The following is a 16,096-nucleotide window of genomic DNA, read 5'->3' as shown; positions in this document are numbered from 1 at the left end:
TCTAAATTCTTGAAAATGTTACAATTTATTGTGATCGAAAAAGGTGTCTACATCTGGCTATGGATACAGATATACCAACCCACAACATAAAACTCGAGTTTGTGTGAACATTGTAGCTCAAGAAGAAGTTGATGAAAAGGGAAATACTTTTCAGCCGGTTATGACTGAGTGGGACAAAAAAAAAGATCCCCTTTATTGGTTTATTTTGTTGGATTCTTTATTGATTCTGGGAAAGTTGAATCTGTGAATGATGACATTCTAAAAAAGCCTCTGAAGACTGGATTTCTTTAATAAATAAACAAAATGAGGATGTAATTTCCTTAATCTATATAATTTATAACTGTATTAGAGAACTTGTAGGTTTACAAAGTTATCTCCAGGGTCAAGGAGCCTTTTCAGACTTGTTTAATCACTTAAGTAAGGGGCACCCTCATCGGTCTATTTTGGGGGAAACTTTTTCTTTTGTAGAAAAGGGTATGTTTGAGCAAAAACAAAAGTAACATCAAGTTGAAATGGCAAGGTGGAACTCAGCAAGACTTATGTAATAAAAAACTGCAATTGAACGCCTTTTTGGAGTTCTTACTTTCTCCAAAGGATGGTTGGTTAGTTGGAAGATGAAGTTGAGGAGAGTTCAGAGGAGAACATTCAACGGAAGCAAGAAAATATGCACCTCCAAATTATTATTGTTTCTTCATTCGATGTACCTCAGCTAAAAAATAAAATTAAGGAGCCCCTAAGATCTTGCAGATCTTCTTGCGTCCGAGGGATACGAAATACATCAATTAAACAGTAAAGACGAACTGAGGGAACTTCTGAATAAAATTTACGAATCGACTATCGTTGCCATGGAGACTGGAACCAAGGATCCATGGAGATTCCCTAAAAAATAAAGATAATCTTTCATTTGATAATTTATATGACAATATTTTAATTTCTCAAAATATATACGCGTTTTAGCATTTTATGATTTACTTTTTATTTCACATTTATTTAATGTGTACATATGTTTTTACTACTCATGTATATACCTAGGTATGTACATATATATTGAACGCCTTTTTGGAATAGTCTATTTGTGGGTAGGAAAGGACTATGAAAAGAAGGCATTCAACAAGAAAGAAAGGATGTCTTAGATATTACTTTTCTCCACAGAGTGTATGTGTGGATACAAGCATACATCATCTTTCCCCCTCAAACGGAGTTATAAATTGTTAATACTTAGAACAAAAGTCTAGAGTAAAGCGAGAGAACCTCCTTTCTCCCCTTGTTTAATCGACCTTGAGTGTCGTAATTTAAGGCCAAATATACTTCATTGTCCTTGAAAAGACTTCTCCCCTCACTGTTAAGGCCTATCTTTTATGCCTCCCGTCGGGTAGAATACATAAAAAGGAGGGGGAATGATTATCTACGAGGAAGAAACCGCTTTGACCTTCTTTCAAGAAAATGACCTTCGTCTGTAGATTGGGACACTATAAAGAGAAAAAAATAATACTTACCATACTATATTCCCCATTTTGCTTGAAGTTATTACCGAGTGTTCTTCTAAAATTATATTTCATTAAATATATTATAAATTTTGTGCGTCATACAGAATATAACTTATTATATGTACTAATATTGTATTTTGTTTGTATATATATATTTATTATGGAAGAGTCCATGTTAAAATAAAAGAATGATACTAAAAATATACATTAGTGTTGGATTTGAATATTAATCGAACTCGAAAAAACTCAAGTAGTCTGATGTCAACTAATTTCGAAAATTAATCGAACTCAAATGATCAAAATTCGAAATATTGAAATACAGATTAATCTTATTTTCATTTGTTTCTACATTTTTATTGAGTAATTACTTTTAAATTTGTGGTCATATTTTTGGGAGGATACTTACTTTTTTAAATCTAATTAGACCCTAGTTTTTCTGCCATCAGATTAATGTTTCATTATATGCTGTTATAGATCAGTGGTATTCAAACTACAGTCCAATATATTCAAACTGACCCACGAGATCTAAGGGATTATATAATTAACCTTCCGTAGGAAAGCTTAATGACATAAAAAATAGAATGGTTTCGACCCTTGGAGCTTATTGGAGTAATCAGAATTTACCCAAAGGCTTTATATATCCTATGATACAAACTAGTATTTTCTAAAAATTACATTGATTATTGGATTAATAATTTAGTCCCTTATTCAGGTAGTCAAACTGAAATAATTACTTAACTTAGATTTTATCAATTCAAATGTATTTGTTTGCTACCTTTACTAAAAACTGATCTCGACTTGACTCAATGCTTGAAAACACGAACTCGACTCGATTTAATATTATATTTCTTGAACAATACCTAACTCGATAGTTATAACTTGAATACAATACTAATATGCATTAATTAGTCCCCATTCAATAAATTTAGACCATCCTCCCTTATTCTTTGTTTCATTTTTATAATATTCACTTGAAATTCAAAAATATATGAATAGAATTGGACGGAGTCAGTTAATATCAATATCATGGTAGAGAGAAAGAGAGAGAGATAGAAATAGAGATGTTAGGTTCCTTACCTACAATTGGTTTCTTCCTTTTTTCTTTTTACATGAATTGAATAGTAATAATAATGGACTCTTCCACTGTTATTGTTACTGAGGGATAACGATAAGCTTAAATGAAATTAAAAAATAAAATATTACCAAATTAATCATACATAAATATATTTCCTTTCCATGTTTTCCTTTCAAAGTAGAAAATTATTTTAAAAATCGTCAAAATATTTCAATTCACTATGTGCATACAAATGCAATAATAATAAAAAATGAAAAGAAAAAAAAACATATATCAAGACTTTTCGGATTTGCCAACTAAGTAGATAGTAATTAAAGATGATATAAACATCTTAAATAAGAAAATATGCCCTCTACACGATGTTACCTCAAAAACATAAAAATATACATTGTGTTTTGATGTCAGCTGTCGTTGGTTTTTATTTTTTTCCACTAAGAGGTGTTCTGAACATTGATTGGTTGACTTAGCTCTTCTTTAGCCTAGCTTAACAGGAGCTAATTATGATTCAACCAATCAACGTTCAGAACACTGATTAGAGGAAAAACAAGAACCATACAAAACTGACATCAAAATATATTGTATATTTTTGTATTCGTGGGTTAATCTCGTGGTACAATGTTCATGGAAGTAACACATTGAATGTTTTATTTACCTTTCTAACGCAGAAATATACCTTTCTTCAATTTTTCTCCTAAACAGTGCTGTGAAAGTTGATTGGTTGAATCAAAGTTAGCTATTGTTAAGCTGTGATCACTTTTCAACAGTTATTGAATATTAGTTCTATAATTGTGAAGAATTAGTCGATAATTCTCAAATCATCAACTGATTTGGGTGTTTTTTTTATTCTTTTTGTATGAAATACTGCATGATACAATAAAGATAACGACTTGAGAGGGAAAGCCTAATCTATATAAAGGAAAAATGCGAAACACTCAAAGCTAATCATTTACATATTACATACAAGGGTAGATTAATAAATCAGATAAAATTGAATGTAACAATAAACCTAGAACATAAAACACTTGATATCGTTGTTTAGCTGGATTTTAGAGTAAATTTCACGTTAATATTTTAACTAGTGTTCATTGGAAAGCTGTTCAACATGTCGTTCTGCCTTTTTTTTAAATAGAAAATAGTGGACTTCATGTTATGAAAAAGGGAAAAAATCATTAGGAGCCAGGTTGGGAGAGTATAGTGAACGGGAAAGCACTTTTATAGCGTAATTCTACCATTTGACCGTTACAATGAGCATTGTCGCGATGAAACAAGCAACCAAAATATTTGTAAATAATCCCACTTTGCTATTATTTCTTGATTCAACTCGTCCAAGAGTGAAGTGTAGAACTTTAAATTTATTGTATTCTCTTTTAAGAGGAAATCAATCCAAATTCTGCGTCCCAAGAAACACTTTGCATCCCCTAAAAAGTATCGGATTTATTAGGAACACTATAATCATAATCTAATAAGTTAATTTAGACGTACATATATCCATCAGATTTAATAAGAGGAGTAGAGAAGATCTATTTAATGGACTAATTATATTCGTACCCATATACAGGCCAAATCAGAAATTAATTATATCATCCAATAATAATGCATATATGCACTGAAAGTCCGTTATTGCTCTACTCGTGGGCTATCACAATCAATATATAAACTTTTTATTACTGAAAAGGGAATCAATTCATAAATTTCAATCTGGGTCTGAATTTCTACCGAGCAACAGTAGTATTTTTGATACTGGAATGGATATTATGTATTTCCAGTGTTATTTGTTGTGAAGGTATGTGTTATTTTTTTCTAGCTATTCATTTATTTAATATACATTTTGTTAGTTAATTAATAATAAATTTTGTTGTTAGCTCATAAGCTTATAAATTAACATAATATATCATAGATAATGATTTATTAAATTAATGAATCATTATCATTTACATATTTGGATGATTTACAATTAGATGCGTTCATGAAGATAATTGAATCACATACATTTTTTTAGACTGTCGTTTTCCATAGAGATGTCATTTCCCAATATTGTTGCTTTTTTTATCAAACAGGATTCCGTCTAATATTTACTCGGGCACTGCAATATGACTTGACTCTTTTGGCTATTAATCTTCAAACCAGATATATATTCAAATGCTTTAAGGACTCTGTTGATGCATTTCCAATCCGACTCAATTGATTTTTCATTCATTAAGATCGTCACATCATCTACAAATAATAGCTTGGTAACCTTTTTTTCACCTATTTTTGTTCCAACTAGATTTTTATCTATCATCTTTTGCAGGGAGCTGATCACTATAGATGAGATGGGCTGATATGATCCCCTTGGTGTGTGCCTCTCTGAATATATATTTCGGGTTTACTATCAATATATACAATAAAAATTATTCGCTCCTGTTCATCTATTTTTGATTGTATCCATAAAGACGGGAGGAAACCTCAAAATTAAATTTCTCTTCACAATGCCACATGCTCAAAGGATTCGAATGATTTTTTGGAAATCTAAACTTAACGACATTATCCCTTCTCCTACCTGACCTGAACCCGAAATGTATTTATGGAAGAATTTTATATAACACTGGTCTCAGTCTTTCTGTTAAGATCCCAGAGTATATTTTGTATTCTACCTCCAGGATTGTTACGGTTCTCCAGTTTTAAATGTTCTTATTTCTCTTCGAAAATAATGATATCCTTCAGCCCTTTGAGCTTTGTGTAACCCTTTTTTAAATAAGTTTTCGTTAAAAAGTTATGCTAAAATCCCTCACAACTCTGGCAGAGCTTGGTAGATCTCCAGTGAATCCCGAAAATCCAGGTTCTTTCTCTTTTTTTAACTTTGTTCTAACGTACTGCAATACTTTTTTCGTTGTTAGTATTTTTGAGAGCGTTTTTCTATCTTTTATGCCAATGTTTTTGTATATTTTTCTGATGAAACTCCGATTTCTTCAATGTATAATTCCTGAAAATAACCCTGCACGTATTTTTCAATTTTCTTTGAGCACAATTCCTCCTTCCCAACAACCTCTCAAGATTTCATTCTCGTTCTTCCTCTTTTTTTCTTCCTATCATACAAGTAAGTTATAATTTTTTATATTTATATATAATGAAGGCAACGTCGTGTCCTAAATGGGATCATTTTATTTTTTCTGTACATCAATTCTCCCATCTCCTGATACCACACAGTGTCTAATTTACCAGCTAGTTCCTAGCTATGTAGAAAAATATTCACGTCGGTCTCAATAGATAATCTTTCAAGCCAGCAAAAAGAAAAAGTGGTTTGATGAATACACAAAATATGGATTCACATGTATAAAGGAACTGATGTGAGTCAGCATTCTCAATGCATGATTTGCACTGCCAAGTGGAGTAATTCTAGTCTAGCACCTGCAAAACTGAAGGAACACTTCCTAAAGCTGCATGGAGATGGGGGAAAAAAAGAACACAACACTTGCTAAATTCAAGGTGAAGATATCTAAATTTGATGAAAAGGCTACTCTGCCTGTTTTTTGCTTTATACCCATCGACAAACCACTCCTCACAGCATCGTACGAAGTTGCCTACCTCATTGCAAAGTAGGGCAAACCACACACCATTGCTGAAACACTGGTAACACCAACCGCGTTGAAGATGGCGAATAGAATACTGTGAAAACCTGCTGAAGATAAGTTATCTCAAATTCCTCTTCCATAAGACACTATCAGCTGGAGAATAAATGACATGAGCAGTAACATCTTGGCTCAAGTAGTTGCAGATCTTATTTCAAGCCTTGTAAAATTCAGCCTCCAACTCGATGAGACCACTGACATTTCTTATCTAAGCCAGCTTGTCGTATTTCTGCGCTATATGAAAGATAACGTGATACAAGAAGATTGTCTATTTTGTAAGCCTCTTACAACAACAACCAGGGAAGTCGAGGTGAAGAAACTCCTGGATGACTTCTTGAGAGGCAACAATCTTTCATGGAATATGGTTTCTGCAGTTTGTTCGAATGGAGCTCCAGCCATGCTGGGACGACACTCTGGGCTTGAAGCGCTTGTGAAATCCGATGTATAACACATCATTGTTACGCCCTGTGTTCTGCACAGGCCTTCGTTGGCAATAAAAACCTTGCCTCTAAAAGTAGCGCAAGTATTAAAAGCTTTTGTTGAATGTGTGAACTACTTGCGAAAAAGTGCTATGAAGCACCGTATCTTCAAAGAGCTGTGTAAGGAAATGTATCTCGGAATTCGAGGTACTTCTGTTGAGCTGAAGCAAGTAATTACCATGCACTTAGAAGATCTTACAAAGTCTTTCGAGGTATATTTTCCCACTAAAGGGTAATATCCAGTAGGGGGTAGACATCCCTTCACGTTTAGTGTTGCGGCAGCAAACGAGAACAATGAATATCTCGATGAAATCATTGAACTTCAGCAAAGCCAACTTCAACGGCAACTCTTCAGAACAACAACACTGTCAACGTTTTGGTGTCCGGAAATCGTACCATAGACTCTTATTGTAAAAATCCCTGGATATACTCATATTGTTTGTAACAAGATATATATATTTTTTTTTTTAGAAGTCCTTATCGAGGATGGTGGACATAAAAACAAAGAAAATAAACAGACTCTATTGTGAAAACGAAATGAGAGTGGCACTTGCCAAGGTGAAGCCACACATTTCTGAACTTGTGTCTGAAAGGGAACAGCAAAAGACACATTAATTTGCAACTAATATTCAATGATGTAGTATTTTGGTGAAATTCATGTTTTGTTGGTCTTGTTCTTTGAAAATAGTGGTTCATTTTGTGCACTCATAAAATATATACCTATGTTCTCTTTGAAGAAGTCATATTTTATTTTTCACACCACGAAGGGGTTCGGTGAATGCACTGATGAAGCTTGAAGGGTCAGTACCTCCAATAAGGTTCAGAATCACTGATCTATATCCTTTTGAACCCATATATATCCTCCCTTGGAGCTTCCATCACATCCGTGTGCTTGAGTAGTTCATTATTTTGTTTTCCTATATGAAGATTTTGTTGTGCTTATAGTTGCCATCAAAAAAAGAATTGATCCGACAACGCATTTGATGAAATTATTTATAAATATATCTCTGACGATAGTACCTTGTCTGAAACATTCATGTGGTCTAATCTACTCTTGGTGACTTTATAGTTATATTTTTAGACAATGTAATATCTACAACATCATTCATACCATTGTTTTCCTTCCATGACACAAGACTTTTTGAATGCATGAAGTCATTTAGTGATGTGTTGTCTCTTCCGTAAATGTCAGATACATTCAAATCTTCCATGGCTATCACTTTCTCTTTCCCAGGAATTGCTCCTAACCTTTAATTACCGTGATAGTATTTATATGTTTCTTGAGAGAACATCCATTACAATAAGATAGAACTTTCTTATTATATCTTCTATTACCAAAATCTTCATATTTATACCTTGGTATGTAAATATTTATTTAGGGTATGTGTCTTTGGGGTTAAGATAGCTACTCCTCTAGCGAGGTATCCCTTGGTCGTTGTCTTCGCATCTGATTTGCATACTTGATAATTTATTGAGACCAATCATCATCTTTCTTCATTCGAGTATCGCATGAAAATACAATGTCTGGTAATTCCAAAACTTTCAAGTATTTAATTAAACTATATTTCTTCTTACAATCCGAGAAACTGTTGATGTTCATATGAATGATACGAAGTTTCTTCATGTTGTTATTTTTTTTTGTTTTTATGTGTTCGCTAAGTTACTTTAGCACCTTCTGTTTTTCTTTCAAATATTTTCCACAACTCTTCCCCATCCAGAATATCAACCTAACTTCGGAGTGACCTTCTTGTTTTCTTTATTTAAAAAAAACCCCTTAGTTTTGACTTCATTCTTTGTGAAGATATATCGTTATTATTCCTTTTAATCATTTTCATTATGTAGTTGATTTTTATGTAAAAGAAGAGGCCTTACGATGGATTTATTAAACTGAATGTGGAAACGAATCTGGTTTTATTTCTCCCGACTCGGAAGGTGTTTCAACGTAAAGGTTTGTTTCAGTATCATTTTCTTCTTGTGTCATTATCTGATTTGGTTATCTGATTTTGGATGTTGATGTTTCAATTTTCTCTTTAATTATCTTCCATAAACAGTAAATTCTACGAAAAGTCCAATAGTATCCTTTACATGGTTAGATAAAATAATTCCTCTAATTTCAGGGACCCTTATTTCGAAAGGTAAGGGCAAATTTTTGACTTTCATGCACTCTCTTGACTCGATCAGTGCTAAAAAAGTTTTTTCTAGTTTATCTATTATTATTGTTTGATTTTTGGAAGTATTTCACTTCGCAATATCCTTCTTACCGAAATAAATAGGAGTCTATATGGGAATCTAATAAATATGAAATCAAGGTTATCTGGGTTAAACTCTAGTACTTCTTGGGTTCATATAGTTGCCACATTTATAAAGACCATATCTATGGAAAACGACACTCTAAAAAATGCTTAAAACATAGGCAATAAAATAGAATCAATGTTTTCAACAATTAAAAAAAAATAAGCCCGAAATACTTGACAGAATCAAATATTGGATACAACGGTAGTACCAAGTATAACAGATATTATGAGATGTCTGACTTATAACGAAGAATGTGCCAAGAAATAGAATAAGACGGGCAATGATTGCGTAAATGTAAATGTAGGACATAGAAGATTGAAAATAGAGAAATGGGGAGTTGGTTTGGGTATAATAGATGTGATGCTTCATTGGAAAACTTCTTCTGTTCTCCTCGTAGAAGACAGCATTTCAGGTAAATTTTCTCAATAAAAAATCTGTAAGGAAAACTTCGTGTACACTAATAACTAAACGCCGTGGGAAAATTTATCCCCAGAAACGAAGATCAAGAAGGTATATTCGTGGATAATGGGAGCGAGTTGACCACTTCAAGGAAACACGATGGTCAAAATTCACTTATCTAAGGAGATACGAACTAATTGGCCCTTAATAATATAAGGTCAAAGCCATGGATGTGGTTATGAATGTTCCAAATCGTTCCATCCAAAGTAAATAGCGGTTTCAAGATCAAAATCCGGAAAAACTCCACATTTTACTGAGGACTGCAATGAAATAAAGAAAAATGAAAGAATATTTTGAAACAATATTGGATACTACACTCTAAACCAAACAAAGATACATACTAAATAAGGACTAGGTTTGAGTCTCTACTTCAGGCCAAAAATATTCCACCATGATTCTGCAGTAGTTGTAATATGATGTAGACATAAATTACTCCACGGCTTCTTGTCTGAAAGCCAAAATGTACATTTAAGGATTGCATCCACAGGAATTTTTGGTTTTTTCCCAAAACGAATAACACCTTTTTTAGAAAAGAAATCCTACTTTTTTGGCGGGGAGGTCATTTTTTTTCCATAGAAGTGATTTTTTTAAATTTCTCTATTCTGTGGACGTTTCTAAAGGGAGTAGCAAAGTGCCCTACAATAGTGTCAAAGAGGGCATCCCTGATACTTATATCTCAAGAAAAGTGGCCCAAGTTGGAATACAGGAATTCAACTTTAAGGATGTCCATTGCCGGAGCAAGGCTTAAGATTACACCACTTTTTGTTTTGTCAGTCTGCTGAGTTTATAACAATATATATTAATGTATGTGTATAACTGTTTATATCATTTTTTCAAACTAAACCACATTTTAATATGTGCTGCCGATTTGTCTTTTTTTTTCTTTACTACGTCTGATTAATTTATCAGAATATTGTTATCCTTCATAAGAAAATTATTTAGACTTGACGTTTAAGCAATGAAATTGATGTCTCTATTAAACCTTCTTTACTACTTAAAAAGTTAATTTCAAGAACGAAGAATCAACTTTTTGTTGAAAAAATTGATTCGTTTGATACGATACTATTTTTGGAGTTTTTTTTACTATTACTTACAAAACCAGAATCCAAGGATAGGAGAGGTAAATTTTTAAAGACTAAGACGGCTAACATAAAAAATTGAACCTGGATCACTTCGACAACTTATTAATATTTTAGCACATCTTTAAATGAGGTATTGTTCAAGACAAATATATGTCTGAGTATAAATTCTATCCAAAAAGTTTTCTTCCGTAATATCTACAAATTTAAAGTATGACAATCTTGGTTCCTTAAGACATAAACGAAATCTAGCTTATCTCGGTTAGACCTTCAACAGGTTTCATAATTGAAAATAAATAAATCAAAATTTTAGAAAGTCATTTTGAAATATTGAACGACCTTAATACTTTTAAATACTTTTTATTTCATTAGTAGATAAGTTATAAAACTTATTTATATTTTTGCTCTAGATTTTTATGCCAAAACTTGTTGAAAAATATAAATTAAATAAAAATAAAGTAATAAGTATTTATTTAATTTTTTTGAAAATTTGACAATACTTTTTAAGAAATTATCATGAATATTTTAATGAATACAATGATAATCCTATTGAAATTAATCTGCAAAATTGTAAACTGCTTATCCAATGTTGGACCTCTTTAACGATAAAAAATTAGAATTTTCGAGTGAAAATCGATTCATCCCTATCTTTTATTTCATCTCAATGGTTAACATTCTGAAATTAATTAATAATAAAGTAGGTTTTTCCGGCGTTGCCTGGGACATAAAGAAATTAAAATAAATTATAAACTATGAATTATGATTAATTATGAGTAGGATACTAAAATATAGGCATTATAAAGGCACTTTTCTTTCATGGCATGAGGAATTAGTTGATTATCATGGGTCATACGCCGAACTTGAAGTCTCTCAGCTGTTCCCCTGAGCATCAAGGTACCCTCCTAATATCCTAATATACATCATGAGATGTAGTCTGTGCAGGTCAAGTACTGGACCTCAAGGTTGTTTAAACTGGCCTCACCACCACATTTCTCAGTACCAAGAACCCCTTCCAATATGCTAGAATACACATTCGTTCAAGTGTTGTGGCATGTTGGTACCTGAGGCAGGTTAAATTCTTCTACCGCTGCTTCCCTGAGCATCAAAGAACCCTTATAATATCCAAAATACACTCCGATCCGCAGGTTGTACAGGTTAAATGCTAAAAAATGCTATTTTAAGGCCCCAAAAGATAAAAATAAATGTTGCCAAAATTGTTTCTGGGGCCATAAAAACCTAAATTAAAAATTTAAGGAAAATCCATCCATTGGTTCGGCCGTGATTGAAGGACATACACACACACAAGCATTCACATTTAATTAATAAACATATGAAAATAAATGAATCATTATTTTTTATTATTAAATTCCTAATTTATTTGAATCTATAAGAAAATAAAAATAAGATAATTTTATGAATTTATGAAAGGTCTCTCAACGCTTTTATAAGGAATTTAAAAAAGAAGACTTACTTATGTAGATGAAAGAAGATGGTTTGCCCTCAAAAGTGGGAATCCTCTAGAATATTGACCCTAAAAAATATTATAAAACTATAAATAAATATTACTTTCTAAAAATAAGCGTAATCATAACAAATATGTTAACAATTTATTAAAAAGATGATGAAAACATATGTTTTTAATCCTACGTTATTTTTTCGTAATAATTATTCAACCCAGAGATAGGAATACCCTCCTTGTAATATCTTGTGTGAATCATGTATTTGATCCACTTTCTACATAAATTCATAATATATCATTTATGTGCTTTTTTTATCCAAATTAATGGATGGTTCTTCATCGTTTTTGAGTTATTAACAAATTACAAGGATCATTATTAAAGTTTCAAAAGATGCTATTTATGCATTTATATTAATTATTTATTTATCGCCACGATGAATATGAAAAAGAGAGCTGTAAGAGAAGGAGGATATGTCTGATTCTGTCTAGAAAATGTTTTGGAGACTAATATTTTCGAAATGATCCTTTTTATATAGTATAATGTACATAAAATATATTGAGGCTTTTTAATTTCTCTGCAGAGAAAAAGAAATTAAAATTCCCCACAATAGCATATCCTTATGAAGATTATAAACCCTTCTTCATGATATTTATTTTTGAACACATTTCTACATGCTTTGTGTGACATTATAATAAACATACTTTAAAAGAAAATGAAAAAATAATCGTTGAGTTTCTTAAAAAGGATTCAACCGCAAGGATTATATGGAATATGTATTTACCACAAAGTTGGAGACGTAAATAAATACTTCTACCCGGTGCATGTAAAATAATAATAAAGTCTTCAGTTGGACATAGCACATTCCAATGAGTTCTACCAATGTCTGGAGTGGACCATGGGCCAATCACATAACCTTGTGTAGGGAAAAGTGAATTTTCTATTTTTTTTTAAATTGAAAGGCAGAACATAAATGACTTTGTACAACGTTAAAACCTTTTTGTTTCATCAGCATCAGAGAATATACGTAAAGTCACGGACTTTTATTAATATATCGTTCACAAAGACAACATTTTTGAACTGAAATAAACAATTGTTTTATTAAACAAACTTGCATAGAGGAAGTGTTTCAACCTGGAATTGCTACAAATATTATATATAACATTTTTTTATAAGTCAATTAAAAAAAAAATACCAAAACCAAAACTTTAATTGAACATTTTATCAATTAATTTAAGGAGTCATCTATTTGACAAAGTATGTATATGTAATATATATATTATATAACGTAAATATTTAATTAAGAAAGAGAGATAGGATCGAAAGGATGAATGATGATTATTTGATTAATAATATTAATATTATAGTAGACATTTTCATTTTTTCACTGAATATTATGAATTAATTTGCCTTATATAATAATAGAATGTTTATTATGTGTCTTTGAAGAGGTGATTCTAAGATATTCATTAGTACATGTACTTTTTTTTAATATTTTATTTTAAATTATGAAATCATAGTATTTGGTATATTTTTTGAATAAATGATGAGACAAAAATACATTTAAAAACTAATTAATAACACGGCAATTTTTTAATGTATATATGTATATGCCAGAAAATTTATGATTTTTTATAGGCGCAGCTTCGTTTTGCCTATGATTTTATATATAAAATTATTTTATTAAGTATTTTTACACAACCTATAATTTCAGAAAATTTTATTAAGTGTTTCTAAATGGGGTGTCGTATTTATATGTAAAATAATAGTAATCTAATACCCCTTTAACAAAATGATGGGGGATATCCTCTGACAAAAAATACTTTCAAGGATTCACTTCATAAAATGTAATTTTCTACTCAAACATTTCAATGATTATTACATAAAAATTAATAGTATATTAAAAAAAATTAGTAAAATAATAATTTTAGACCTAAGCTTTCTAGAAAATTCAGATTTAATTAGGTCAGCAAGATGAACAAGTATGAAAGCAGTACACTAGCACAGCTTAGTCTGAATGTGAAGAGTTAATTTTAATTTCTTTTTTTACATTTATCACAGATGGAATGTATTTTTTCCACTACACTACTAATTATGCTATTATTAGATAAAGAACAATTAATTAAAAATACTCAGTGATGAAATGAAAATGGCATGGACACAATACTGTCTCATATAATATTAATATTATTAATAAATTAATCACCATTCATCCCTTTGATTCTCTATTTATCTTTCTTTATTAATTTTGTATAAAAATATACGTTATATACATATATTATACATCCTTTCGCAAAAAGATGACTCCTAACTTTAATGGATAAAATTTTCAATCTAAACTTTATTTATGGTAATTGTTTTGTCATTTACTTGTAGAAAAATGTTAAAGGTAATATTTGTAGCAATTCCAAGTTGAAACACTTCCTCTATGCAATACTTCAGTTCAAGAATGTGGTCAACAAAAATTCATATTAGAAATGGCTTAGGCTATGAAATACACCCAAATCTGTCGTCATGTTAAAGTTCTTAGTTTGTCTAATTAGCATTTAATCATTGACAACACAACGTCAGATTTCAGCAAAGACTTAACTTATATGCTTGTGTCCTGTAATATCCCTTTTTTATTATTATTGTGGAATACAATTTTATAAGCTTTATACAGAAGTCCCTTCTTGAGATACTGTTACCCAATCATTGCAGGTAGAAAGTCGGATGGATTGTATTCTTTAAAATAAATGAAGAAATTAGTGGAAGGGATATTTTTTTGACAAAGGACGAGACTTTGGATTCTTTATGATTGCTGTATTGATGGGGCCCCTGGATTGAGTTTTCTTAAGAAGACAACAAATAGTAAGACGATTGAGGAAGTAGATATTAATAGTCTTCAAAGCACATTGGTTCCAAGTTTCATAATGGACAAATGAAGAATTTGTCTTAAACTCTGGTGCCAGGAAACGAAATTGCATTTATTATTGTCAAATTTCCTTACCTCCATTACCTATCACAATATGTAGTTTTGTCTAAGATTATGAAATAAAATAAAAATGCAGAATACATCAAGTTGCATCCGGAATAAATAATAATGATGGTAGTTTTCTTAATTATATAAAGTTCCAATTATAAACTGTGATTCATAAATAGTATTCAATATTATGTTCACAAAGAGAACATATATGAGCCGTGACTCCATTCGACCAATTAAATAAACATTAAGAAATATATATCAAATGTAAACCTTTTAAAAAGTTTGATTAATTAAATAGAATTATCATCCTAGTCAAAATTAAAAAACAAAGAAAAGAGTTGACATTTTGTAATTACGTATGAGTGTACTAATGAAAAATATAGAATAACGCTGATAATTTCTTTTGGGGTGTCATCTTCTATATTAGTAAAACACAGTTTATCTGTTTACCAACGCCGAACAAGTTTGGTTATATAAAGGGGACCTTATTCTATATCCAAAACACAAAAAATGTGCTTTTAGGAGTTCAAGGACGGAGTTGAGACATACATCAAAAATTGACTGGCATCTCAAAAACGTTTTCTAAATTTATTCAAAATCTAAAATGTTATGGCAAAAAAAAGAAATAGGTAAAAATTGTAGCTTCATTTGCTTTTTTTTTTTTTTTTTTAAAGTAAAAAAATGTATTTCCAATGAAATATTGGATTTGCAGATAAAATAAACCTTGTAGGAATTAGTTGTTAATTCGTTTGTAAATAAATTCAACTATAAAAACTTTCTGGAAAAATAATTATTTTAATTTTTTCCTTCATTATAAGTCAATTGGATCTAGGAGACTGAAATTTTGCAAGGGTACCTCTTTGAACCTGGTCAGGCTAATCGGGAAGTGCCAATTTGGTAGGGGGTCAAATAAGGGGCTTATTCAATAACCAAATACACTTCTTTTTTTTAAAGTAAAAAAATGTATTTCCAATGAAATATTGGATTTACAGATAAAATAAACTTTGTAGAAATTTGTTGTTAATTGCTTTGTAAATAAATTTAACGCATAAAAACTTTCTGAAAAAAAATAAATTTAATTTTTTTTCTTCATTATAAGTCAGTTGGATCTAGGAGACTGAAATTTTGCAAGGGTACCTCTTTGAACCTGGTCAGGCTAATCGAGAAGTGCCAATTTGGGAGGGGGTCAAAT

At 30.9% G+C, this 16,096-nt stretch overlaps 1 long non-coding RNA gene across 1 annotated transcript; it reads right to left on the bottom strand.

The window, feature by feature from the left end:
- Positions 1–312: 312 nt before the first annotated feature.
- Positions 313–1,672, bottom strand: LOC121119985 (uncharacterized). The gene is made up of 2 exons (XR_005864899.2): positions 1,497–1,672; positions 313–879 (listed from the first exon to the last, which is right to left on the bottom strand). It is a non-coding gene; the product is annotated as an uncharacterized lncRNA (long non-coding RNA).
- Between the last annotated feature and the right edge of the window lie 14,424 nt (positions 1,673–16,096).

The sequence above is a fragment of the Lepeophtheirus salmonis genome, chromosome 6 (assembly GCF_016086655.4).
Source record: "Lepeophtheirus salmonis chromosome 6, UVic_Lsal_1.4, whole genome shotgun sequence".
NCBI lineage: Eukaryota > Metazoa > Arthropoda > Copepoda > Siphonostomatoida > Caligidae > Lepeophtheirus > Lepeophtheirus salmonis.
This window is presented reverse-complemented; position numbering and strand designations above follow the sequence as displayed.